The sequence below is a fragment of the Pseudorca crassidens genome, chromosome 5 (assembly GCF_039906515.1).
Source record: "Pseudorca crassidens isolate mPseCra1 chromosome 5, mPseCra1.hap1, whole genome shotgun sequence".
Classification (NCBI taxonomy): Eukaryota; Metazoa; Chordata; class Mammalia; order Artiodactyla; family Delphinidae; genus Pseudorca; species Pseudorca crassidens.
Window position 1 is genome coordinate 56,614,801 of NC_090300.1, and position 26,809 is coordinate 56,641,609.

Genomic DNA, 26,809 nt, shown 5'->3' on the forward strand with positions numbered 1-26,809 from the left:
ACTGGTGTGAGGTGATACCTCATTGTAGTTTTGATTTGCATTTCTCTAATAATTAGTGGTGTTGAGCATCTTTTCATGTGTTTGTAGAGAGGCAGAAGGGTGAAGATATTTCAGACAGCAAAAAGAATGTGAGCCAAGAATAAAGGGGAGCCCCTGAGAAGCATATGCTCAAGGAATGAAAAACAGTGCAATTTGAGCAAATGCTAGGGAATGTGGAGATGGTATAGCTGGAGATAATCCTAGAGAAGTAGACCAGGATCAGATGTGTATGTGTGTGTGTGAATGTGTGTCTTGGAAGTGGGTAATGATGTAAGGGGCCTTACATCGTTAATTCAACCACTAAAGACTGCAGTAACTAAAATATATATAGCAATCTACATTTATATATAGCATCTTATTTAATCTGTCCAGCAATTGTCGTCACTCAGTCTCCTTTGTTGGTTACTCCACTTCCTCTAGACATTTTAACATTGGAGTGCTCTGAGGTTCAGTTCTTGGTTCTCATCCTATGTGTTTACATTCACTACCTTTGTTATTTCATTCGGTCTCATGGCTGAAAGTAGCATCTATACGCTATAGTTTTTCAAAGCTGCATCTCTATTCCAGGAAGTTCTTTTGAATTCCAAATTTTTATACAAAGGCACAAGTCAGTACTGCCTACTGGACACTCCACCAAGATGTCTCATAAACTTTGCCTAACATATCCAAAGTTGCAATCCTTATCTCTTCACATCCTCCGAAAAAAAAAAAAAGCCTATTCCACCTGCAGCCTCGCCACCTGAGATAATATTGATTCCACCATTCCAGTCACTCAGCTTGTAGTATATGTTGCAATAGTAGAGAAACGTGCTTGCAGTATGGGTCATCTGAAGACATGAGCTGGCCACAGCACGAGCCTGCAGCTTTGCAGTCACCAAACATTGTGTAATGAGAACACAGTGTGCCTGCTCAGAGTGAATTGCTGTTCGATAAAAATTCGAAAACAACTTGGAATTACTGATAATATACATGCATTTGCTAGTTGAAAAACATCAACGGGGCCTTTTAGAGATGCTCCAAACTCACCTGAAAAGGTATTGCATGAGAAATTCAGAATAAACAAGTGTATCTGTAGGAAAAGCTAAAGGAAGTTAAATATAGGTAAATGGGCGCCAAAAGCCAGGAATGATTTAAGTTTATTGACTATCAAGAGACATTTATTTACATCAAGTAGTAAAATTATATTACTAAAAAGATAAGAAAAACAACAACAACTTTATCTAATTAAGAGCCTCTAGCATTACCAGGACTCTGGATTCTCTCCAATCTGCTTGTATATGTTTGCTCTCAAACAGATTTATATTTTACTGAGACCTTTGAAAATGTGGTAATGTTATGCAACAAGGGCACAGACCTTAGAGTCATCCTTGAGTCATTTCTTTTTCTCACTCCCTCCTATATTCAGGAAATCTTCTTGCGTCTACCTTCAAAAGATACGGGAATGCCACACCTTTCTCACTACCTCCATTCCTGTCACCCCAGTGAGAGCCATCAGCATCTGCCATTTGGATTTCTGCAACTGGCTTCTCACTGGTCTTCCTGTTTCCACACTTGCCCCTCTACATCCATCTTCAACACAGCAGGAGACTGAGTTTTTACAAAATAAAACTTATTTTCCATTCTCATGTTCAGCATCCTGCTAGGGGTTCCCATTTCTCATAATAGTCAAAATCCCTATAATGGCAAGTAAGATCCTATGTGATCTGGACCTTATTACCTGTCTGACCTCATCTTCAGTCTCTTTCCCCTTTCTCTCTGCTCTAGCCACACTGGCCTTGTTGCTGCTCCATGAACAAAGATACCAGGCACACCAGGTACTTACTTGCTCTTCCATCTGCCTAGAATGTTTTTCTCCCCAAAAGAAGTTTGCTTCTTTGAGCACCTTCCACCTGTTGTAGGCACAGGTTTCTGTTAAATACCTCTGCTTTTTCTCTATGCCCGTTATAAACCTTAGTGAAGGGAACAATATAGGGATATAGGATTAATAATGAAGAGTGCAGGTTTCTATTTATCCTACTTGTTCAAGTAGAAAGACATTAGGTAGAACTATGCTGATCCTACTGAGAAATGGATGCTTAAGGATATCATCCCATCAACTCTGAGCTCCTGAAGAGATGGAAGCATCACAAGATGGTTCAATCCTCATTCCCTGAACTCTTCAGTGTCTATGAGGACCAGAATCTCTACTGAGTCATGTTGTACATGCCATGCACAAGAAATCAATCTTTATTGTTATAAATAACAGGAATTTTAAAGTTATTATTATAGCCCAACCTAATCTTTTCTGAATAACATACTATTGTTTTAATTCACTTAGCATGTTTACCAAGGTTACAATTAAGAGTTCAGAAAGCTAACAGGAATGAATGAGGAAAATCTTCCATTCAGTTAATATGTGTTAACCATGCCTATTTTCTGGATACTGGGAATATAGTGATAAGTAAAATTTCCTGTCTTCTTAGAGCTTACAGTCTAGGAGAAGTTGGAATCAAGTGTTGGGTAGAGGGAACTATGAAGCAAATGTCCTGCCAAAAGGGAAACCCAGCCCAAGGTGATGAGGATGAGGAGCACAGGGCAAAGTTGGACGGGATGTGGAGCTAGATTACAACCATTTTAAGTTGGGGAGGTCAGCAGAGGACCATTAGAACTCAGTCCTGGGAAATGGGGAAAGCGAGCACTGTGAGGATGTGGAAGAGAGCAGGCAGCCAGGTGAGGAATTCAAGAGAGTAGTCACCATATAACTTACTTTGATCATATGGGAAGATGTTAAAGGTATGCTGTTTGTACATCTAAGAGCCAGTGTGCAATTATCCATGCTTTCTTCTCCTTTGTGAACTCTGAGCTCATGAAGAGACGGCAGCATCCCAAGAAGTCTCCCGTGTAGACTGAATAGAGTAAGATAGGCTGCAGGCTGCCTTACAGATGGAGGATAAAGCGGATGCCAAGGTGAGAGCAAGTATTTTGCAGTGGTGCAGCATGGGAGTGGGAAAAGGGAGATTACCCGAAAGTGACTGGGATTTGGTAGCTGAGCAGCAAAATTATATTTTGCAAACTCTAGTAAATCCCAGGATCTGGGCTGCTGAATTCTTACTTGTTCTACTTCCCTGAAGCCAGGAAAAGAACCAGAGTGCATTTAGAAAGCTGGAGCCTTCTTCTAACAATTATGATGGGCCTAGGAAAGGCTAGGTACTAAAAGATGGTGGAAGTAACATGGGCAGTTCTTCAGAGAGATAGCTTTATTTTTCCCATTGCATAGGGAAAAAGAGAGAAGTTGTAAGATATCTGTCACCACAGAGAAAGGAGGAAAAGTTCCAGAAACATGATTTTGAGACATGGCTCTTCAGATTCCTAGTTATATGTAATATCACATAAAGATAAACTGATTCATACTACCACCAAGGTGCTTTGACAGAAAGAAATGCTCTGACAGACTTGACAGTTTCAAATTCAGAATTAATTGGAGTGAAGATGGAGCAGACGTTACAATGAGAATTTTATTAAGACTATAGATGTATGTATTGAAGAGCATTTCCTTTGAATGAAAGAAAACAATGCCAATTAAAGCTGTTTTAGGCATATTAGAATTCAGTGAATTAAACTGATTTTTTTCATTAATTGTGAATAGAGATTTAATCCATCACTATGTTCATCCTCTTCAAACTCAAAGCAAACAGAATTATTCATAAAGAAGAGGGCCTGAGAGAAGTGGGATTAGGTAAAGAATGGGCTATAAGGGGTGAGGTATAATGGAGAGATGTAAGCCTATAATTAATGGCACTGAGAGTAGCTGATGTCAGGCAGTTATTACAAAATAGTACTTTATTCTTTCAAATTAGTCTGAAGAGGGCTTGAAAGCATGCATCACCGTATCTTGTTCGTTAATGGGTTAACCATCCACAAATTTCATGCGTCATGATTTCAACAGGAAATAGCTTTAGGATGGAGATTGAAGCTACAGAGTCTAGCTTTTCCCCTAGGCTTTTAATTGTTAGGCATTGTTCTTGACCTTCCCTCACCTCAACTTCAACAGCATTCAGACAAATTAGTTAATTATATGGGTTAATAGGTCACCAAAACATGTATAATTGAACAAACCATATGCAAATCAAGACTAAATTATTTGGGAATTAAATAATGCTTGTAAAATTAGATTCTTTAGTGACACTCATTAACAAAGTTCTGTGAAATCCTTAAATTCCGAAAAAGAATCTGCATTCTAAAATAGTATCACTCTGTGCCCCACTTTATATCTCAATACTAACTGATGCTCATCTTCCATACTTAGCCTTTCTCAAGTATTTTTCCCAACATCCTCTATATCCCCATCACACAAATGATTAAACATTTTCTTGTCTATGTGCTGTTGATAGCTCTACTTCAGCAGTTATCTCTTTGGCTCATACCTCTTTATTTTTTTAAAATAAATATTTATTTATTTATGGCTGCATTGGGTCTTCGTTGCTGTGTGCGGGCTTTCTCTAGTTGCAGCAAGCGGGGGCTAGTCTTCATTGCGGTGTGCGGGCTTCTCATTGCGGTGGCTTCTCTTTTCGCAGAGCACGGGCTTTAGGTGCACGGGCTTCAGTAGTTGTGGTACATGGGCTCAGTACTTGTGGCTTGTGGGCTCTAGAGTGTAGGCTCAGTAGCTGTGGTGCACAGGCTTAGTTGCTCCGCGGCATGTGGGATCTTCCCAGACCAGAGCTCGAAGCTGTGTCCCCTGCATTGACAGTTGGATTCTTAACCACTGTGCCACCATTCCTAGACTGCAAATCCTTTAAGGATAAACTGTAACTTAGGCATCTCTTTATCTCTAGGGCTTGGTAGACGGCCTGGTACATAGTGTGTCTTCAAATTTTTTTGGTTAAAAAAGGAATGAACAAATGAAACGTAAAGAAGAATTTTCCTGCAGTTTGAAAACTAAAAAAAAAAAAAAGATTTATTACCCATAAGTCAAATATATAATGAATTATTCTAATATCAAATGGTGTCATAAGATGACACTAATGTAGAAGAAGGGTTTGCAATGAGTTTCATTCTATGACCCCATAGGACCTTAGGAAAAATTTTTAACCCCTTTACCTGTTAAAAAAGGATGATAATACCTATAATACCTACTCCTATTATCTACTTTAATCTTTGCTTTGAAGATAATTGAGAATTGCATAATCGTGTGTGTATGTGTGTGTGTAAATTCTGAAAACCATGATATGTTAAAACATGTAAGTTTCCAGTGCTCCATTAAAAGTGGTCACCTTCTATAAAATAAGTTAAATTAGAAAAGGCATTAATCAATTTCAAGAACCCCTATTTAATATTACGGTTGAATGTATGAACCATACATATATTTACTATTAATTCTAAGCTGAATCATTTTTTTTTCTTTTGGGGTACTCTTTTTTTTTTTTTTTTTTTGCGGTACACGGGCCTCTCACTGTTGTGGCCTCTCCCGTTGCAGAGCACAGGCTCCGGACGCGCAGGCTCAGCGGCCCTGGCTCACGGGCCCAGCCGCTCCGCGGCATGTGGGATCTTCCTGGACTAGGGCACGAACCCCTGTCCCCTGCATCGGCAGGCGGACTCTCAACCACTGCGCCACCAGGGAAGCCCTCTTTTGGGGTACTCTTAATCTCACTAAGTTTGAGATATTAATGGGAAGGATGGAAAATTCTGTTTTATTTTTCCTTTTTAAAAATCCAGTGTACTAGTTTTATTAAATAGAAATAAGGGAGGTATACATTGATTCAAATAAATCAAATATTTTATGTTTTTGTTATCCTTCAAAATTCTTCAAATCCAAATGTTTACATTTTTATATAATTGAAATCAGAGCAGAAATTTAATTTTGAATACTGTTTCCTTTGCTTGCATTGTATCTTGAATGTTTTTCCAAGTTGCTACAGAATTTCCTAATAATATTTATCAAGCATATTACCATATTTTACTTAAATATTTCACTAATTCTGGATATTTTGATTGTTGCTAATTTTGCTATTATAAATTATATTGGAAGGAACGTGTTTCTGTAAATAGGTTTTCCTTCTTTGGGATTATTTCTTTGGATTAAATTTCTAGAGTAGGGATAAATTAAACCACTCGGCTAAGTTTACCTCCAGTAAACACCTATATAGGAAAGGGGAAATATTTTCCTTCTTAATAAAGAATTCTTCTGTTGAGCGTCAAAATCCTGAAGCTAAATTAAATGAATGACAAATAAGAATTTGAGATATGTCATGAATATTTAAAACCATTACTTAACAAACAAAACTAAAAAAAGAAATTGGGGAAATAAAGGTAGCTTCAGAAAACAAAAAAAGATTCCAGGACTTATTTCTTCAGCACTATGTGTTTGTTTTGTCACTACTTTTGCCTGAGGTGAAAAATGCAAAATTACAATGGAAATACTATGGTTCTTAAAAAGTTCAGTAAAATTACTCTCCAAAAGTATTTAACACCAATAATGTACTAGTTTATCCTATCAGTTTTGTGAGAGTGTTTTGTACTATGGAAATATGTTTGATTAGACTTAATTTTAATAAAATTATTGTATTGTTTACCTTAAAAGCAAAAGAAGTAAAAGAAAACAAGGGAAAGCCCAGGATTGTGAGCCTTCATACAAATGTTTCTTCACAATCTATTATGTATTAGATTTTAAAACAGAGATTTTTACTTCATCTTCAGTTTATGACTTAATCTGTAGCCATGTTCATTTGGTTACTGAGGGCTTCTATTAAATTTTTCATTTCAGTATTTAAATTCTATAAGAACTCATCATTCTTTTATAGGTATGTTTCAGAGAAGCCTATTTTTGTTGTCTTAAAACAGTAGTCCCTTGAGTCTCATTAAGAGTAACAGGTTAGGGCTTCCCTGGTGGCACAGTGGTTGAGAGTCCGTCTGCCGATGCAGGGGACACGGGTTCGTGCCCCGGTCCGGGAAGATCCCACATGCTGCGGAGCAGTTGGACCCGTGAGCCATGGCCGCTGAGCCTGCGCATCCGGAGTCTGTGCTCCGCAACGGGAGAGGCCACAACAGTGAGAGGCCCGCGTACCGCCAAAAAAAAAAAAAAAAAAAAGTAACAGGTTAAATGAAAAAAAAAATTTCCTCTGTTTTCTTAAATATATATTTCCCCACCATGGTTTTCTTTCTTTCTCTTTTTTTTCCTATTTATTTGTTCTTTCTTTTTAATGCTATGGGTTTTCCTTAAATGCTTGCTGGTTTTCTGTTCAAATTTATGAATAAAAGATTAGATTGTTTAACATAGGTATCTGGCAAGGTTGTCCTCTCATGGTAATGGAAAGTTTTAGAGCTGTGAATTAGGAGCCGCTGAGGATCATGGTTGCCCTATTTTCTGGCAGTGTGATACAGTATATGCAGCAAGTTCAAGTGAGGCCCACTTCTCTGGAATGTATACCACATTGTCCCACATTCGTGCTTTTTATAAAAAATTACTTAGAAAATAGCATTCATTCATTCTTGTGTTTTTTCTTTCAACAAAATTTATTGTTGTGACACTGAATAAGTTCAAAGTGCTTGTGAATAAAGGTGACTCTCTCCCTCAAAGAGCAATTAGTAAAAGTGCAAGTGTGGGGCTTCCCTGGTGGTGCAGTGGTTGAGAGTCCGCCTGCCGATGCAGGGGACACGGGTTTGTGCCCCGGTCCGGGAAGATCCCACATGCCGTGGAGCGGCTGGGCCCGTGAGCCATGGCCGCTGAGCCTGTGCGTCCGGAGCCTGTGCTTCGCAACGGGAGAGGCCACAACAGTGAGAGACCCGTGTACCGCAAAAAAAAAAAAAAAAAAAAAAAAAGTGCAAGTGTGATAAAAGAAAAGGAAAAGTAAAGGTTGACTAAAATTCCTCCCTAACCCAGGTTGGGAGTGAGACCAGAGGCTGGTAAGAGGTGGGGTTGGGTGGAGTGAGTGGTGTCATGATCTCTAGAGTCAGTGCTGACTATAGTAAGATTTGATGGATCTGTACAGTTAAGAAAGGTGAATTGGTTGAGAAAGAGGGCTTTCAAAGAGAACTTTCGAGACAAAAGGAAAGTCATGTGAAGAAGTCAAATGCTTAAGAAAGGCCACGGTGGATTTGAAAAATCACAAGTAGCTCAGCATGCTTAGAGAAAGTAGTGTGTGCAATGGCTGGACAGGAGGAATCAAGAGACATGACGTCACTAACTGGATGAGCTTATTGGACGAATCACTTGATTACTTTGTTTTCTTATCTGTAAAAGGAGCAAGTGGTTTTCCAGTGGTGCTCCAAATTGCCCTCCTAGGGGCTGGAGGAGCATGGTGGGCAGACCTCTTGGTCCCCTGCCTCCTTCCCTTCTACTACATCAGTTCTGTTTTCATCTGAAATATTTGACTTATAATTTCACGTAATTTTTTTGAAAAACTTATCACCGCCAAAAATATTTTGGGAACTAAAAGACTAAACTATTTAGGTCTTTCTGCCAATTTAGGAAAAATAGCAATGTGTACTGTTAGAAAAAAACGTCAGACTGGGAGTCCAAGGTCTGATTTCTACACTTGACAAACCCCTGCGTGACCATAAGGAACTCAATTTTCCTCTTAGTCAATTTCTTCAGTAATAAAAAGGAACAAATATTATCTGCTCTCTTGTCTCAAAGGTTTTTTTTTACAAGTCAAATAAAATTAGATTATGCTGAAGTACTTAATACTCAAAGTACAACCATGATTGATATTCTTAAGGAAAATATCACCTATACTGAAAGGTCTTTCTATGTGCAAGAATCTCTTATATCAAAGATGCTCTTGGCATGAAGGATTTGGTTACTTAAGGGAAGTATCACACTTATGTCACACATTTCTTGGCTCAAATTCCTTTACCTAGAATTGAGATAAAAATCTCTGTAGTGGACAACTTTCTCCACAACTTTCAAGATATATCAGAATGAGTTTTATTTATTTTAAAGTTTTATTTTAATAAAATTTAATATTAATAAGCATTATATAGTTCATTGACCAGTGATGGTAACCCTGTATCCCAGGATTTTTCCTTTTTCCTTTTTTTTCCTCTTTTGGCTGTGCTGCACAGCTTGCGAGATCTCAGTTCTCTGACCAGGGATTGAACCCAGATCACCGCAGTGAAAGCACTGAGTCCTAACCACTGGACTGACAGGGAATTCCCTTCAGGATGTTTCCTTGAGTTATACATTCCCTCTCCCAAGTATATAGAGATACTATGTATGAAATGAAATGTATCTGTTGTTCATAGTACATTCCTTACAAAGCTCTGGAGAGTAGGTTTAGATGTTTGGTTTTCTTGATTGTTGGCGGTGTTTTAGTAGAGCATTTACAAAAGCAACAAAGCTTTCTCTTATTAATGCTGATCATTCCCAATAACAGAACTTAGACATGTGTTAGGTTAAGAGACCTTTCTCTATCCAAGACGAATAGGTGAAAAAATTGAGGAAAATAGATAATTCTGCTTTTCCACAAATAATGTGGCCATTTCAATATTGCACATGAGGAAAGAGAAACTCAGAGGAAATAAAGTGTCACTAGCAAGTGGAACACTTAAGAATTGAATCCAGATCCATATGATAGCAAGCAAATCCTGTGCACATCACTCTGTGCTAGAAGGTCCAGTTTAATTCAGTTAAATATATTTAATATTATATACACTTATACATTATATATTGTATTGTATGTATGTTAAAAGAGAGGTAGAAGGGGAGAAAGAGAGAATGAGAAAAGGAGGGAGGCAAGCTATATTGAGACTGTATTCTGTTTTCTGTTATTATTGCTATTATTATTGTTATTATTTTGTCTTTTACATTGGTTCCTGGTCTACTTCTTGAGGTATTCAGGGAACAAGAGGATAGAGAAAGATTTTTTAATTTCACCAATATTAGGAGTCAAAAAAGATGAAAGAACATTAGCATTATATCATAAAATTTCATTTCAAATGTATGTAGCCAAAATTAAGATTGATATTGAGTTGTAGTTTGACTAGTTTTAGATTTGGATTAATTTTGAAGCTTTTATTAAAAGCACTCGATTTATAACCCAAAGTTCTTTGTAACTCAATTAAATGCTATCAATAAGAAATACCTTTTGAGTATGGTGTAAGGTAGTGTTCTAATTTCATTCTTTTACATGTAGCTGTCCAGTTTTCCCAGCACCACTTATTGAAGAGGCTGTCTTTTCTCCATTGTATGTTCTTGCCTCCTTTGTCATAAATTAGGTCCCATATGTGCATGGGTTTATCTCTGGGCATTCCATCTTGTACCATTGATCTATATTTCTGTTTTTGTGCCAGTACCATACTGTCTTGATAACTGTAGCTTTGTGGTATAGTTCAAAGTCAGGGGCACTGATTCTTCCAACTCCATTTTTCTTTCTCAAGATTGCTTTGGCTATTTGGAGTCTTTTGTGTTTCCATACGAATTGTAAATTTTTTTTGTTCTAATTCTGTGAAGAATGCCATTTGTTCACTTTATTGTACAAAAGAAACTAACACAGTATTGTGAAGCAATTATACTTCAATAAAGATCCGTTAAAAAAAAAGAAATACCTTTTGATAAAAATATGGTTGATTAATTAAATAGAAATATTCACATAATATTGATGAGTAAACCAGAAATAAGGAGACCTTACTGCACTAGAAGATAGAGCAAGATACTAGATGTTAAAATTTGATTAAATAAAATTAAAATTCAATTTGAAATTTAATATTTAAATAATTTATATCAGGCTTCCTATAAATAAGTAGTTTGAAAAAACATTATTGGAAAGCATATTTCCAAAAACACTTGATCATTTTAGGTATTCTGTTTTTAAAAGTGTATGATCCAAGGCAGGCTCCTACCAAAGTTTCTCATTTATACCCATCATTAGACTAATTTGCTTAATGGACAGTCTTGATTACAAAACAAATTCCTTTGGAAACTTTAATCCTCAAAGAAAGGGAAAAGAGAACAGGTCATCAAAGAACATTCATTGGATACCACAGAGAATGATTATTCAACTTTCAAAGGATCTACTCAACTACTCCATCATTCAGCTTCAGAAGAAAATTATGAGTGGTTTTTATAAAAGGCCTTGGATGGAGTCAGGATAAACAAATCGAGCCACATTTTTGATCTGCCACCCCAGTAATTCTAATAAAAAGATTTTATTCTGATTTGTCATACACTTAGTGAACACATGTGAATGTGGGTTCTAGAATTTCAGTTAATGTCCAGAATAGTACACTTCAGTTTCTGGAATTCTGTTTGAAAAACAGGACAGTTAACAATTTTCATGGCATTTTTCCATGGTGACTCAAAGATAATAGATATTAGTTCCCAGAATACATCTTCATGTATTTTTAGTATCCTATTAGGTAATTGATTTAGACTTGGAATCTTAAAACTAATTTAAATCACCTTAGGCTTTCTTACCATCTCCTCACCATCATATTCTTTTCTAGTTTGAACATCATTCTTCTCTGTGGAGAAATTGGAAGCTAGGGTTTAATGGTTTGCTTTTCTATTGGTCGTTTGTTCATATTACCTAGTTGGCCCCAAGCAATGTCATTCTTATCCTATCCTTGGTTATCTTTTTGCTCTGAAAATATCAGAGAAATTTCTTTTCTTATATCCTTAGCATTTTTCACAAACATCAGACAACTCAGTATTGTTAGGTATTCATATTCTTCTTTCATGTTATGTTGTTCTTCCTTTCCCAGTTTTTCTTTTTAAACATACTTCTTAAGTGCAAAGTTACAAGAAAATCGGCCATAAAATCATCCTGATTTCTTTAGATTCCTTTATGATTCTTAATCTAGATTGTTATAGATAAGAGAATATTAGAATCAACTGTAGAATAATATATGAATTTTTCTTTTTAATTTGTTTCTTACTGTCTGATGCTGCACTGTTCAATGTGGTGGTCACTTATATGTGGCTTTTGAGCTCTTGAAATGGAATTGGATACCAAGATGTCCAATATAAAGATTAGATTTTATACTTTGTATGAAAAAATTATAAAATATCTCAATAATTTTTAATAGTGTTGCATGTTGAAATGATACTTTTAAAAAATATATTGAGCTAAATAAAATATTGAATTTACTTTCACCTGATTCTACTTCTTTTTAAAAAACATGTTAGAAAATGTAAAATTGCATATGTCACACACACTTGTTTCTGTTGGGTAGCATTGATTATTCTCAGAATACTTCTAATATTTTTAATTAATTGTATTATCTTCCTATTGCTGCTGTAACAAATTACCATAAATTTGGTGACTTAAACAACAAAAATTTATTAATTTGTAGTTCAGGAAGTCAGAAGTCTAAAGTGGGTTGGCAAAGGCTGTCTTCTTCGGAGGCTCAAGGGAGGAATCCATTTCTTTGCCTTTTCTAGCTTCTAGCGGCTACCTGTATTCCTTGGCTTATGGTCCTTTCCTCCATTTTCTAAGCCAGCAGTGTAGCACCTTCAGATCTCTCTCTATTTATCTCCCTGTGATCTCTGCTTCTGTTATCACATTTCTTAGTCTGACTCTGACTCTTCTGCCTCCTTCTTATTAAGGACCCTTATGATTACATCAGGCCCATCTCAAGATCCTTAATCACATCTACAAATTCTCTTGTGTCATATAAGGTAACACATTCACAGATTGCAGAGATTAGGATGTGGATATTTTTGGAGGGCCATTGTTCTGTTTACTATATTAAGTACATTTAATGTTATGCATCCTTGGTTTGTTTGTTAATTACAATTTTTTAAATTTAGTTTAAGAACAATGACACTTTAATACAAGCAACCAAACAGAAACAGAAACAAGTCTGAAGTGGCATGGTGCAATGGTTTCTCATCTATCAATGCCATGGACCACAGTGTGACCTTAGTTACATCAGTCATTTGCCTTCTTGGGCTTTTTCTATTTAGCAAAAGGAGATTTGGGGTGTCTATGCAAGGACTATAAAACTGTAATTCTTTGGGTCACAGTTCAAATATACTCTACTTTGTTTAATGATTAGTTTGAATCCTGGTAAAACTAATTTCAGCTATTTTTCCTGTATCTTTTATCAGATTTGTGAATGAGAATATGAATTATTAATTGGTTTAATGTATTGCAGATAGCTAAGAATTATACTTGCTTCATTGTATAATAGGTAAACTCCATTTTTCTAAACTACCTTATAGTCTGTTAACTTTGTGACTTATAACAAATCTTGCTTTGAACTTTTTTGACATTATCTTCTCTGCATAATGTACTTAAGCAACTACTTTTTAAAAATTACTATTTTGTCTCTTTCCTTCTCTCCCTCCCTTCTAGTAAACTTAGATATAAGTGGTCAAGATTTCATTTTTAAAATAACAAAACATCATTTATTAGCTTGCTTATCTCTAGGGAAGTTTGGGAAGTTTTTAGAGAAAAAACCAAAATGCTTAAGCTGAAGGTCATGATTTTTAGAATGGATGGTTGGAAGGTTGAACAACTTCTTATGCATTGAGTGTAATGTGGTTTTATCATTCTGTTTGACTGCATCATTCTACTGTTTGTTTCCAGGTATCAGAAATGATTTTATTCACATACAATCAAAAAACAAGCTCTAAATCCAAATACATGTGATTTTAGAAAAACATCCTTTTGAAACATTTGTTACATAATTCCTAGTTCAATGTAAATAATCAAACATTAACTAAAGAGGCAGATTTATGTATTCAGAGATCCTGAGAGGGAGAGACAGACACAGACAGAGAGAGAGAGGGAGAGGAAGAAAGAGATGGAGACACACACAGAAACATACAGAAACAGAGAGAGAGAGAGAGAGAGAGAGAGAGAGAGAGAGAGAGAGAGGGAATATCCATTCCTTTTTAAGATGTAATTTAAAGGTCTCCTTTATTTAATGTTTTAGGAAATTATGGAACTAAATATTTTGGGACAGGTAGATGATGCTCATTAAATCACTAATTGAACAATAATGAAAATCCAGGCTAGTGTTTACTTTTAATTGTGTAATTGGCATAAAATCCTATTCAGAGAAGAAAAAGTAACCAACCCATGTGTGTGAAGTCAATGAGATGGCAATGCCATTGGGATAGAACTAAAAATTTTTTTTCCAGCTTGAACTACAGAACATTAATTTTCATGTGACTTTTCCATAGTTAGGTCAAATTTTACAATAAATTTTATTAATACTGGAAGTAAGACTCAAATAAGCTAATATACAATAAACTTTAATGGATGATATACAATAGGATGGCTTCCTGGTTTCCTGGTTGTATTTATTTGGTACTAAAGGAATACTTAAGGAACTTTTAATACTTATTATAAAATACATTTTAGACTGCACTACAATGTATTAAAATTAATCATGGTATGATGGAGTCAAAAGCAGCTAAAATATCAAGAGAATCTGCTGTGACAGTTATGAGAGGGTCAGCATAAATGCTATTCAATCTTACAAATATATAAAGATCTACAATTTAAAATAAATCAGATTTTCCACAAAATGATAATGTATTAAGCTATTAACTAAAATCTTTGAAGTTGAAAATGTATATATATATATATATATATATTTTAAACATCTTTATTGGAGTATAATTGCTTTGCAATGGTGTATTAGTTTCTGCTTTATAACAAAGTGAATCAGTTATACATATACATATGTTCCCATATCTCTTCCCTCTTGCATCTCCCTCCCTCTCACCCTCCCTATCCCACCCCTCTAGGTGGTCACAAAGCACCGAGCTGATCTCCCTGTGCTATGCAGCTGCTTCCCACTAGCTATCTATTTTATGTTTGGTAGTGTATATATGTCCATGCCACTCTCTCACTTTGTCACAGCTTACCCTTCCCCCTCCCCATATCCTCAAGTCCATTCTCTAGTAGGTCTGTGTCTTTATTCCCGTCTTACCCCTAGGTTCTTCATGACCTTTGAAAATGTATATATTTTTAAGTAAAGAATAATTGTACCAATTAAAGATAAGTATCAATAATAGGTATTTTAAAAAAGAGCTCCTTCAAAAAGAAATGAAACAGATTCTTAATTATTAGCATATTATTAGCATAATAGCACAAATATTTGGAAGTTTTTAATAGATCAAAATGATTTAAGCTTGTTTTGAAATTTTGGATGTATTTCTGACTAAGTCCCTGAGCTTTGAAAATATGTTTCATTATCTCATACAACCCTTGATGAAGAAGCCCCATTTCTCTATGTAATAGTTTCATCCTAAAATATCTAGTCTTGATCATTCCTTCTTTGGTTTCCATTACAGGTCTTCAAACCAGGAAATATAAAGATGCATCTGGTAAATTTAGCATTCAAGCAGGTGTGTTCTCCCAATACATACCTGAAATATTCAGTATCAGTCAAGTGTTTTAAGTAGTCTTTTCTAATTAAGCAGGCTTATGTGAGCAGATTCTTCCCTGTAGAAAGAACCTCTTCGTAAACAGCCACCCTTGCAGTAGTTAGACCTTGTAATGTTGCAACACTTTTTATTTTTATGCCTTTCATAATCCCCAATTGCCATTCATTTAGATTCAAGACTTGAGCACTTAAAATGAGGTTACATCAGGGGAGTTCTGAAGATGGTAGAGGAGTATTTTTTCCGAAGACTTGCTTTTGAAATATGTTTTACAATATTTTATAAGGTATTTTTTTTTCAGACATAGACCAATCTTTCATAACATCCTAACATGTTTACTACCAGGCAGAACTTGATTGATTTGACCTGGTCATAAAAGTGTGCTTTTATATCAATTATCCAAAAAAAAATTACAGTTCTCTTTTCATAATGACTCTTGTATTAAAAGCAACAATTAAATACTTTCTCATCTAGTTTTTCATAGAACCATGCAATTTCTTTATATGATCCATTTGGTATTAATCATTTTTTAAATTTGTTTACAGTAAAGAAATTGAAATAGGATGTGTAATCCTACCTACTGTGGGTTTTTTCAGCTGAAATTTTAGTGACGCAATCAAATTAGAATCCCATATTCCAACTGGCACTCAAGTTTGCCGTTCTTGGCCCTTCATTTCCCATTATTGTTAGTCATAGTAATTTTTTACTTCCCTCCTCTATTTCATTCTCTGAAGAGAGACTAGTGAGCCCATCCAGCATAGAGAATAAATTTGTTTTCTTCATGTACTGACTAGTTTCACTCTTTGATCTATTGAGTCATTCATTCACTAATCATTTGCACTATGAGGAATATAAAGATTAAGTAAGTTTCTATCATCTCTGTAAAGTAAACCATCAGGGAAAGAAATGAATTTTATTCATATTTTATTCTCATCCTCCTACTTCTTCTTTTACTTTTCCACCTTCAGTGACTCTTTCAACCTGTCAAACAAGTTTGCACTTAAACACACTAAAAATGAACCTTCATTTTTATATTAATATCTATATCTCTTCAGTATGCATGGTGAAGTATTAATTCAGAATAACTGGTAACCATTTACAATCAACAAATCAATCATCAATAGCAAATTCAGGGTTTGTGGTGGTTGTTTGTTTTAAAGTCAAGTCTTCTGTGATATGCTTTGTACCGTGCCCAGTATGCAAGAGGTATTCAATAAGTGGTTACTGAAAGAATATGTCAACCTCTCCAAATTTCAGAAATATTGTATCTGCTTCTTGTAGACCCCTTGTCTGCTCTATTCTCAAAGGAAATTAAATTGTTCTCTTACTCTTTCTTTATAACAAAGCTTCTTTGCTTATTGCCCAGGAACACTGTTCTGAATGGTTGACAATCTATTGTTTGACGATTTGTCCAGACATCTTTCCTGAGTTCACTGTGAGTTGAGAATATTAACTGCTAATATAGCTCATTTTACTTCTAAGATTGGGCTCTAAAAAATTCTTCCCAAATATTTGGTACCTTCTCCTATTTTGTATTAATTATGAAAAATACTATCTAATGACTTTGAAATGAGATTTCCAGTTCTCATGTTTCACATCAACAAAGTCGCCTTATTTGAATTCACATGTGTGTTTTAAATGTTCTGGAAGAATCTTCTTTTGTGTTGTAGTTTGGCTTGGGGCTACTCTGAATTTGGTGGTTTCCAGTTAACTGGTCAGAACTGAACATGGTCAATTAATTGCCTGTTTCACAATTTCAGAGGCCCAGTTGCTATATGTAAGATCAAAGGAAAATACCGCCCCCCAAAAAAGCTAGTTAAGCATTACTTTTTCCCCCTATTTCAACCATATTTTTCTCATTTAGGTGGTGATTTTTGCTTGCTAGCTGGAAATTTTTATACCCCTTATAGAAATAAATAAGCATCTATGCATTTCCAGTTCTTAGAAATATAAAGAACTACAAATTTAAAAAAATCTGTATAGATTTAAAAAATCTATATAGACTTCTATGCAGACAGTACCTTATGAAATTCTGAACTCTCATATTATTTTTTTCACTTCTACATACACTTATTCTAAACAGAAATTTTTCTAAAACTACAAGCGTTCGTAGAAATCATCTAATTTAAATATTTCATTTTAAGAAAATGGTTCAGACCTACAAACACTTTACAATGTGATATTATAAATACCTGTGTGGTCAACATTGAGTATGAGAAAGAAAGCGCTGAACATTGGGTTGAGGCTCCCCACAATGTCTTTCCAATTTCATTAACTTTGGTTCATCCCAGAGATAACCTATGCCCTGAATTTCATGCTTATCATTATCATGCATGTTTATATAATTTTGCTACATACACATATGCTCAAAAACAATAGATATAATTAGATATAATAATGTTTTAAAACTTGATACATAAATATATCATCCCACAAGTACCTTTCTGCAACTCTGCTTTTGTTGTTGCAGCTCCACATTGCACTTTTGAGGTGCAGTCATGCTAACTCAAGTAGCTATAGTGCATTCACTTTTCTTTTTACTGCATCTAATATTGCAGTATGTGAATATTCTATAAATTCCTTGTTCACTAATATATCCAAAGATGTTTTTATTTTTTCTCTTTCAAGTAATTTTGCAATGGGTATTTTCCATACATGCATAGAGACCTAGAGAAGAATGCACGAGTGGAGAGACTGGATTTTGGGATGGAAGAATCTTTATTGCTCATTCTCTTGAAAGTTGTACTATTACCTGTTCTTCACGGTTTCTCCACATCCTCATAAATATTTCATATTGCTGGACTTATAAAATTTTGCCAATTTCATAGTTGTGAAATGATATTTCATCATTTTAACTTGCATTTCTCTACTAATTAGGGAAATTGAATACCTTTTTCAGATGTTTATTGGACATTGAGAATCCTCTTCTGTCAACTGACTGTTCATCTTGTTGGCTCATTTCTTTTCTATAATATTTTTGTCTTTATCGATTTATAAGAAATCTGTATGTACTTGGATACCAATCCTTCTTTGGTTATATAACCAGAGATATCGCATAGCAAATATATTCTCTCAGTCTATGCTTTGACTTTTTGTATGTACATACATTTTTTTCATATGCCTAATCTATTGTCTGAATAATTCATCTTTCCTTACTGCCCTCTAATGCCACCTGGTATTTATCAAGTTTCCATAAATGTGGGGATAGATTTCTAAGCCCTCTATTTTGTTCCCCTGGACCAACTTCTAGCTATGAACCAAAGCTCCATTGCCTCAATTACTGTCATTATATATTAAGCCTTAATAGTCAATATAGAAATTCCCCATACCTTGTTCTTCAAAATTGTATTGACAAGTTTTGACCCTTTCCTCTTGTATAAACACTTTAGAATTAACTTTTCAAGTTCTATGAAAAACTACAGTGGGCTTTCAATAATAATTACTTCAGTTTTATAGATTAATTTACAATTGAGTCTTCCATCCAGGAGCAAGTATACTTGTTAGTTTATTTGAGTTTACTCTTTAATTTTAATAGATACATTAACCCTGGGTCAGAAGTGACTGCTCAAAGTCACATAGCCAATTAATAACAAAACCAGTGGTAGAAGGAAGATCTCTTGACTCCTTAGTAGCTCGTACACTAAAAACATTTAATTATTTAGTCAGTTAAGAAAGAAGACCTTGGAGTCCTTGCAGCTACTGCACCCACCAGCAGGAAAGTGAATTCAACTTCCCGAGTTTACTAGGCCCTTGATAAATCAGAGTGTAGTCAGAGGGCTTGCTAGAAATGCAGAATTTCATCCCTTCCCTGGTCCTACTGAATCAGAATCCTCATTTTTAAAAGATCCCTGGGTTATTGGTAGGCACATTAAAGTTTATGAAATATTGCTTACCAAACAATCCTGAAATTCATTGCATTGGTTGTTTTTCTCTAAAACCTGCCAAAAATGCATATATATATATATATATATATATATACACACACACACACACACACACACACACACACATATGAATATTCCTTTAAAGGAAACAAAATGTTAAGGGTTTTTCTAAAAACAGCATATCTCAGGAATACTGAGTCTTCTTTTGATATCTGTAGTTATTCAGGAAACAAATACATTTGCTTTGAAATCACTAGCTGCCCCAAATTGGCCTTTTAGCTACTATAAGCCATTGGGGAAAATTCTGTAGAAAAAAGATGGAATACTGCAGAGACAGAAGCACAGAAGATTCAATCTTTAAAGTAAAACAAAGAAGAAAGATCAGACGATTTTTTCAAGTAGTCACATACTATTCATGTTAATCTCTGTTCAGCCTTCTTCTTGTTTCACTACTATAGCAGCCAGTTATCTACAGGGGGGAGAGGGGAGGGGAAAAATAAAACGGTGAGGAGAGGGGATTAAAAAAAAAAAAAAAGTGAGATCCCTGCAATATCACGTCAAGCCACTAGGGGTATCTTTGTACCATTTTTCATCCTGCACTGATTTGGAGTAGAAACCTATATTAGGGGAAAACCAGGGTCCTCGGCATTTTTTGCGAGCAGTGCACCCAGAATCCAAAAAAGACTTTAAAAAGAAAGAAGGAAAGAATCCACAGTTCTTTTGGTCATCTGAACAGGGCTACGAAATCGCTCTACTGGACATCAGCACCAGGGATTCATTTTTGAGGTCAATTTCCAATCGAGATAAATCTATTGGATTAGTAGGATTATCTGATTGCAGCTGAAAGAAGTAACGTTGTTTGATCATTTGTATTTTTCGCCTGATGGTCGGATTTACATGGAGGTGGCTTTGAGTCTCAAGGATTCTGGATCGTGGTTGCATCTGGAGAGAAAAAAGGATCAATCGACACGTTTTGGAAGTGTCCGTGGGTGAATAAAAAAAAAGAAAAAAAAAGGAAGGGGGGGGCGCAAAACTGGGGTTGCGGCTGCTTAGAGAAGAAAAAAATAAATAAAATAAAGGAAGCATCTTGAATTCTGAAACAAGAATTAACCGGGTGCTCGAGATTCCAAAATAAGCGTCTAGGAACTGGTAAATACTTAGAGCAATTCAGCTTGAATTTGACGGCGAAGTGTTACAGAAACTGTCTCCTTGAATTATTGGAAGGGGACTGGGGGAAGATGAGGGGGCTCCTTCTGTGGATTTATCTTACTGAGGGTAAGTGTGGGGTTTTTTATTGGGAGGGGGCTGCCTGGGTCTGTGTGCCGCCGCGCGGAAGGTGCTGCGGACACGGTGCCTGTGAAATGGAAAGAGAAGTGGGGGATGTAGACCACCTCGCGCATCTCCGGTGGATCGCTAGGGAGCTACCTAGATCGAGCTTAAAAACCTTATTTTGTGGCGTCGGTGGGGAAGCCAAGCAACCCTCCAAGCTCTCAAGTTTGCATTGAAAATCTCTCAGTTGGGAGATCCCTCTTGGATCTAGTGCTTTCTCCTAGTGATACTTTAAGGAGAGGCGGCAGCGATGCCTTGGAAAACCTGCATGTGGAAGGGGGGGGAAACCCAAGTAGAAATCGCTGCTGCCTTGGCCGCGGTTTTGGTGGCTGTCTTGGCTTCCAGGGGGAATTGGCCGTTTCATATTGTCTCTTTCTCCCTCGCTCTTTCTTCCTTCCCCTTCCCGCCTCTCCCTCCTCTCAGAAACACCAAAGGGTTACAGGGTCACTGCATCGGATAGAGACAGTAGAAGTGGGTGACTGGCCACACATGTTGTTTTGTAATTCACTTGCTCGACTTTGCATAATACAGTCCGAGGTAACTTTCTTCGAGTTGGACGAGTCCAGGAAGGCGTTGCAGCCTTTCTGCCGAGGGCCCAGGCTGGCAAGTGCGCCAGGCAGCCGGCTGCATTTCTGATGGATCCCTACCCTGGCTCCCTCGCCAGTTACTGGCTTTTCTTTCCAACTGAGCGGTGCGCGCGTTCCCAGACATTTTCTTGCAACTGAATTCAGGGATTTTTTTTCTTTTTCTTTTAAAATGTTATTTCATTGCTCTCAGTAAAAGCTCGTCGTTATTTACAGTAGGAAAATCAATTTCAGCAGATATAATTAAAATTAATCACTCAAATGAGTGAATATTAATTGACTTAGGAAACTGTAAGTTGCTTTGGAATCAGAAAAGCATATTATTCTGAACCAATTTTGGAGTCCACATAGGTTCAGAACAATTATATATAAAGAAGTGGTTCGTTTAAAATATGTAGATAGATATGTTAAATAAGTTAATGCACTCCCCTCCCTTTATAAGCTTCTAATACCTCAGCATCATAGTTTTAGTTGGCTTTTCCTATTTATTTAGGCCAATTTGTTAAATTTTAAACCTCAGACGTTCAGCTGTATTAGAATAAAATGGAGATATATAATAGTTAAACTATAAAATAATGTATTTTCTACATTTTAATCTTTTAAAGAAAAGCATCAAATATTTTTTCAGGGGTTTCTGTTTATAGATTATGAAATGTGACCTTTATGGTTTTAACATTGAAACCTGTTCATTAAGTGTGAACTCATTGAAAGGCAACTCTTCAATATCATCTAAAGCACTCATCATCCCAATACTTATTTCAGGAATTCCAGATACATCAGACGTTCAGGTATTAAAAGAGGAGCCTCACCAAACTTTCTTCCTGGATTTGTGTGTGTATATGTGTTTCGTAAATCTAAACACTGAAACAAGAACAATGCCATTCCTTTTTTAAGATTAAATAGTAAAATATGAAACTCTTGTCTCCCAAGGATTCTACAGTGGAAAAGTTACTTATTTCTGCAGGCTTTGCGTAAGTTTTTCTAGAGATGATAAAAACAGTAAGAAATAGTTTCTACAAGCCAAACTGTTAGTTTTAAGAAGATATCTGAGAGGTTGGGTTTGCCTTTTTTTTTTTAAAAAAACGCAGCTCTAAATCACGTGGTTTATGTGCAGCAAGAACTAGAAGAATGGATATTCTGCATTTTGTTACATTCTAGCCACTGATGCTGGCCACAGAGTCCACTAATATTAACATCTTTTTCAAAGTTTAAGTTAAAAAAGACAGCTAGCAAGTAACACATTAAATGATAATAGTAAATCAATAATGAAGGTGAATGGGAGATGGGCTGGGATTCCTCTTTTTAGACTAGTAGAGAATATAATGTTGATACTATAAAAGTAGATGGAGAATATGAAATATGAAAGAGGAAGTCATTTTAAAATTTAATTTGCATATTTCACAACCACTGACGCAGTGGTCATGGCATGTGCCATAGTGCTAAAGCCAGAAGAGTCAGCTTAAAGGACCTTTGTAATGGCTGAACAATATTTTCGTTTGTCAAGAATAATCAATACTTAGTAGTCCCTCATTCCATTTTCTTTTGGCAGTAAAAATGAAAAGGGGGAAACTTCGGCCCACTCTATGGTTTCTACAAGCGGTTCCTACATAAAACTCTGGTAAACTTTGTAGATGGTAGATCCACTTTGGAAGGTTAATAATGATAGAAATAAAAATAAACAAAATGATACACCACAAAAAAATTTTAAAGCTGTAGCCAGTAAATGAAGAGCAAGTTACCCAGTTACATAAAAGTTCTCTATTAATAGAGTGGATGACTCTAAGAACTATTGAAAAACCTGAAGAGTTCATTTAGAAAATTAATTACATTTGCTCTACTTTATCCAAATACATGTTTTTTGGGTCATGATTATTAAAAAGAACATGGTAGCCTTGATCAGCTGTTTCAATTTTGCTATTGAATAACACAAAATGTGGTAGTTTGGGGTAAAGAAATAGAAACTCTCAATTAGCCCTGAAAGTTGCAAGCACAGTTCCTAATGTATGTGACAAGAAATAGCGTTGGATTCCCCCAAGCTTATCACCATGGAAAAACTGATGTTGATTCACTGGAGCTTTGCCGCACCTGTCTCTCGAAAGCCTTCCATGTGTTCTAGCTGGCCTGACATTCAGGGGGTGCTGAATACATTTGCTGCAGATTCGTTCCATGATTTTGAGACATTTAAATACAGTTAAATATTATTCTACATTAACTGATTTTTTTTAAAGAAAATTGCTACACACTCTTAATTGAAAGAAAAATGAAAAGGGCAATCCTTTTTTAATGATTTGTTGAAATTTAACACATGGCTTCTCAAAGTGCAAATCTTCCATCTCTTCTGCTTTATCAAGAAATGCAAAAAAATAAAACCCTTAAAACTTAAAAAGTTTCAATATTTAATTTTGCAAAGCACAGAAACATTAAAAAAATTAACATATAGAACACTCACGATGAATTTAAGGTGTCCTTTTAAATGCCTTTTAAAAGGTAATTTAAAACATTTTGAGGTAGCTAACCTCTTAATGTTGTGGGATAGCTACATTCTCAACTGTTCCTAAGAATAATTCCTTAATAGTAACAGGTTTGATTATTTATGCTTTGTTATTAATGGCGTCACATTGACAATGTCAAATTTTGCTATGTTGCTATAAAAGGATATGATATATTTCTGCCTTCAATATCTCCCCCCCCAAAGAAAACCCACCTATTTGGTAGCAAACATGTTTGAAAGAGAAAGACTGCCAACTCTAAGCTTAACTGAAGTCAGGGAAAACTAGTAAATCACTCCAGACATTTGAAATTATTAGACATTAAACTTTTGGGGGATTTTATATGAAGTCTTTTTATAACAGTCGATATAATCTCTTCTGTGTCTATTTCCGTTGCATGTAAGAGAAATTCTAGTCAATGGCAAAATGCTTTACTGCTGCCATTACTGCAGACTTTATAGATGAGAGATGTGTCAGCATGTTAGCTTTAGCAGTAATGCCTCTTTTGTGTGAAACCTTATGGGCCTTACAGGCACTTTCTCATCCTGACACTCATAAAACATTCAATTCCCCATATTTATTATTTAATTTTCTTCCTATATATAGCAACAGAGCACTTCAGTATATGAATGCGTACCCAAAAAAATGACAGGCAAGCATGAATGGGACTAATGAGCTTTAATAATACACATATTAGGGGTTGCTAAAGGAAGTTTAATTAAGAAAAACAAGTTGAGCATGAAATTCATTTTGGAACAAATGCAAGTTAAGTTATTTCTACAGATGTAAAATCAAAAATCACAGGGATACATCACAGGAAATAAAGTTCCAGCCTGAGACTAGACCTACTAAATGCAGTTGACATCTTAGGACCTGCCTTTAAGTTGATGAGCTTGGATCTGACTTATGAAATCGAAGAATATACACCTTTTCACAGTTTTCACTCTTCTATAGCAATTTTGGTTTAGTACATTAACTCTGTATCCAGGCATGTTCTGTATTAGTCCCCTTGAGACAGGCCACACAGTAGCCTTTCATTTTTCTATGGTCTACTTTTCTAATACCACATATGCCTGCAGGTAGGGCTACCTGCCAAAACCCATGCCATCCCTTTGGGTGTGCTGTAAGTGGTGCTTCCGTAGGAGGTCTGCTCATATATCAATTTACCTGCACCTATAGTTTAATTTTTGGCATAATTTAGAAAATAAGTGGATTTATTTATCTGTTTGCTTGCTTATTTATTTATTTGGTAGTGGCATTGTATATTGGGGCAGAAATTGAAGGAGGGAGAGAATATTGGGCAAATATTTCCTTAGAATGTGGTTTTCTCATATTTTGTCTGTATTTAAATAATGTAGGTACATTCTGGGAAGAGTGAAGCAGTCAGGCAATAATATGAAGGTCCTCCTTCACATTATTATGTGTGCTCCTCAACAACTGCCTTTTTGGAAACATCCAATTGATAGGCTAATTTATTATTCATACAGACCTTTGGCATCACTTGTGTGTAACAGTAGTTTTTTCTTCCTTGAAACACCCAATGAATATTGAGTCTTCAGAAGAAAAGAGGTTAGTTGTAACATTTCAAAATGAATTGAAAATCTTGCCTTTTTTTTAGATAGTTATGGTGAATACTTTCATACTGTCGTATGGAATACTCCATATTGGAACTTTAACATGGTCACACATTAAATCAATAAATACTGATTTGATAAAAAACTAACTTAGAATTATCACTGGCGTAAGTTTTTCCCATAGGACAACCATTCCGCTTGTGATAGAACTGACCAGGAAAACAGTGATTACTACATATCACATTGACCAACAGTTATCACAGTATTCACACCTGAAAATAATACTTGAGCCATCAATTCGTTAACCGTAATGCTAAAAGGAGTAAAATTTCACTTCTGTAACCATTATGTTTCAAGTCAGTGCATCTGTCATTTTTAATTTAAATCTATATTACTTAGCTATCCAAAACTTTACGTGCAAGTGACATTGTTATCTATCCTTTCTATTATGGGTTAAAAAAAGAAAGTTACTAGTTTCTTTACCTCTTTAACTGTGCCAAGTATTCTACTGCATGTGTTGCTCTAAGATTGATGCCAAAAGTTTCTATTATTTAGAGCTGTGGTCTTTAGTAATAAATCTGAGAATTATTTAATATATAAGAGTAAAACATTTTACATGCTGCAATAATACAGTAGTAGTAGTCTGTATAACAGCCATAATGGCAGGGATTTTTGTCTGGCTTTTCAAAGCTATGTGTGTTTCTCCCCAACACCTAGAACAGTGCCTGGTATATCAGTAGTGACCAATAAATATTGCTAAATAAATATAGAGACCTGGTTCTAGCCTTGGTTGTTAACAACTAAATTGGTAACCTCTTGCTTAATACCTGATCTCTTCATTTTTGCTTTTAATTTTTTCTTAACATAAATCGTTGTTTGAATTGATAGATATTTAAAGCTATGTGCAAAATTCCAAAAGTAGAAAGGAATATATTTAAAAGATTGCATTTTAATCAAAGATAAATAATAATTAAAACTTTTTAGTGAAATTTTTATACAGTTTATTTTATTTTGTTAAATTATTTTATCAAGACTCATAAGTATAATAGGATTGTTTGTGGTTATACTTTACTAAAATGTACATTAGAATTATTTTCTGCCATGTAGAAAATGTGATATCTCAAGGAACTTTGGAAGCACCACAAATTATTTCAAACACTTAGAACACGGGCAGTAAGATCTAAAATATAATGATGTTTGGCATTTTGGCCATTAATTCTTTTTTCAATTTTTAAAGCCATTTATAATTACAAATTTCCTATTGTTCGGTTTTATTTAAATGGTGAAATAATTTAAACTTACTCCATGTGTATATTAAATTCTTGTGAATATATATTCATTGATGTTTTGTTACACAAATGGCCCATGAATAGAGCATTGTTTTGAATTTTGTTATTATTAGTACTAATAATACTGTAATGCATCAGTGTATAATGGATCTGTAATACGAAGAGAAAATAAAAGATGTGGATATCTGAAGAAGATTGCAAGTGTAATAGCCTTTCCCCTTTGGGGCACTGGTTGATCTCTAAGCCAGGTCAGGAGTGACAGAACCCTTATTGTTGTTTGGTGCCTTACACGAAAGGAGTTGGTGGTC

The 26,809-nt window shown here is 35.4% G+C and overlaps 1 protein-coding gene across 7 annotated transcripts in view; it reads left to right on the forward strand.

Moving 5' to 3' along the window:
- The window catches only part of NLGN1 (neuroligin 1), an 889,492-nt gene that overhangs the window by 139,296 nt on the left and 723,387 nt on the right, over positions 1-26,809 (forward strand). For 5 of the 7 annotated variants that reach the window (XM_067738067.1, XM_067738066.1, XM_067738070.1 and 2 more), the window contains exon 1: positions 19,842-20,511. The exons of the other annotated variants lie outside the window; for them this stretch is intronic. The gene's annotated coding sequence lies outside the window, so the exon portion shown is untranslated. Of the gene's footprint in view, positions 1-19,841; positions 20,512-26,809 lie in introns of those variants that run through there. 7 annotated transcript variants of the gene reach the window in all.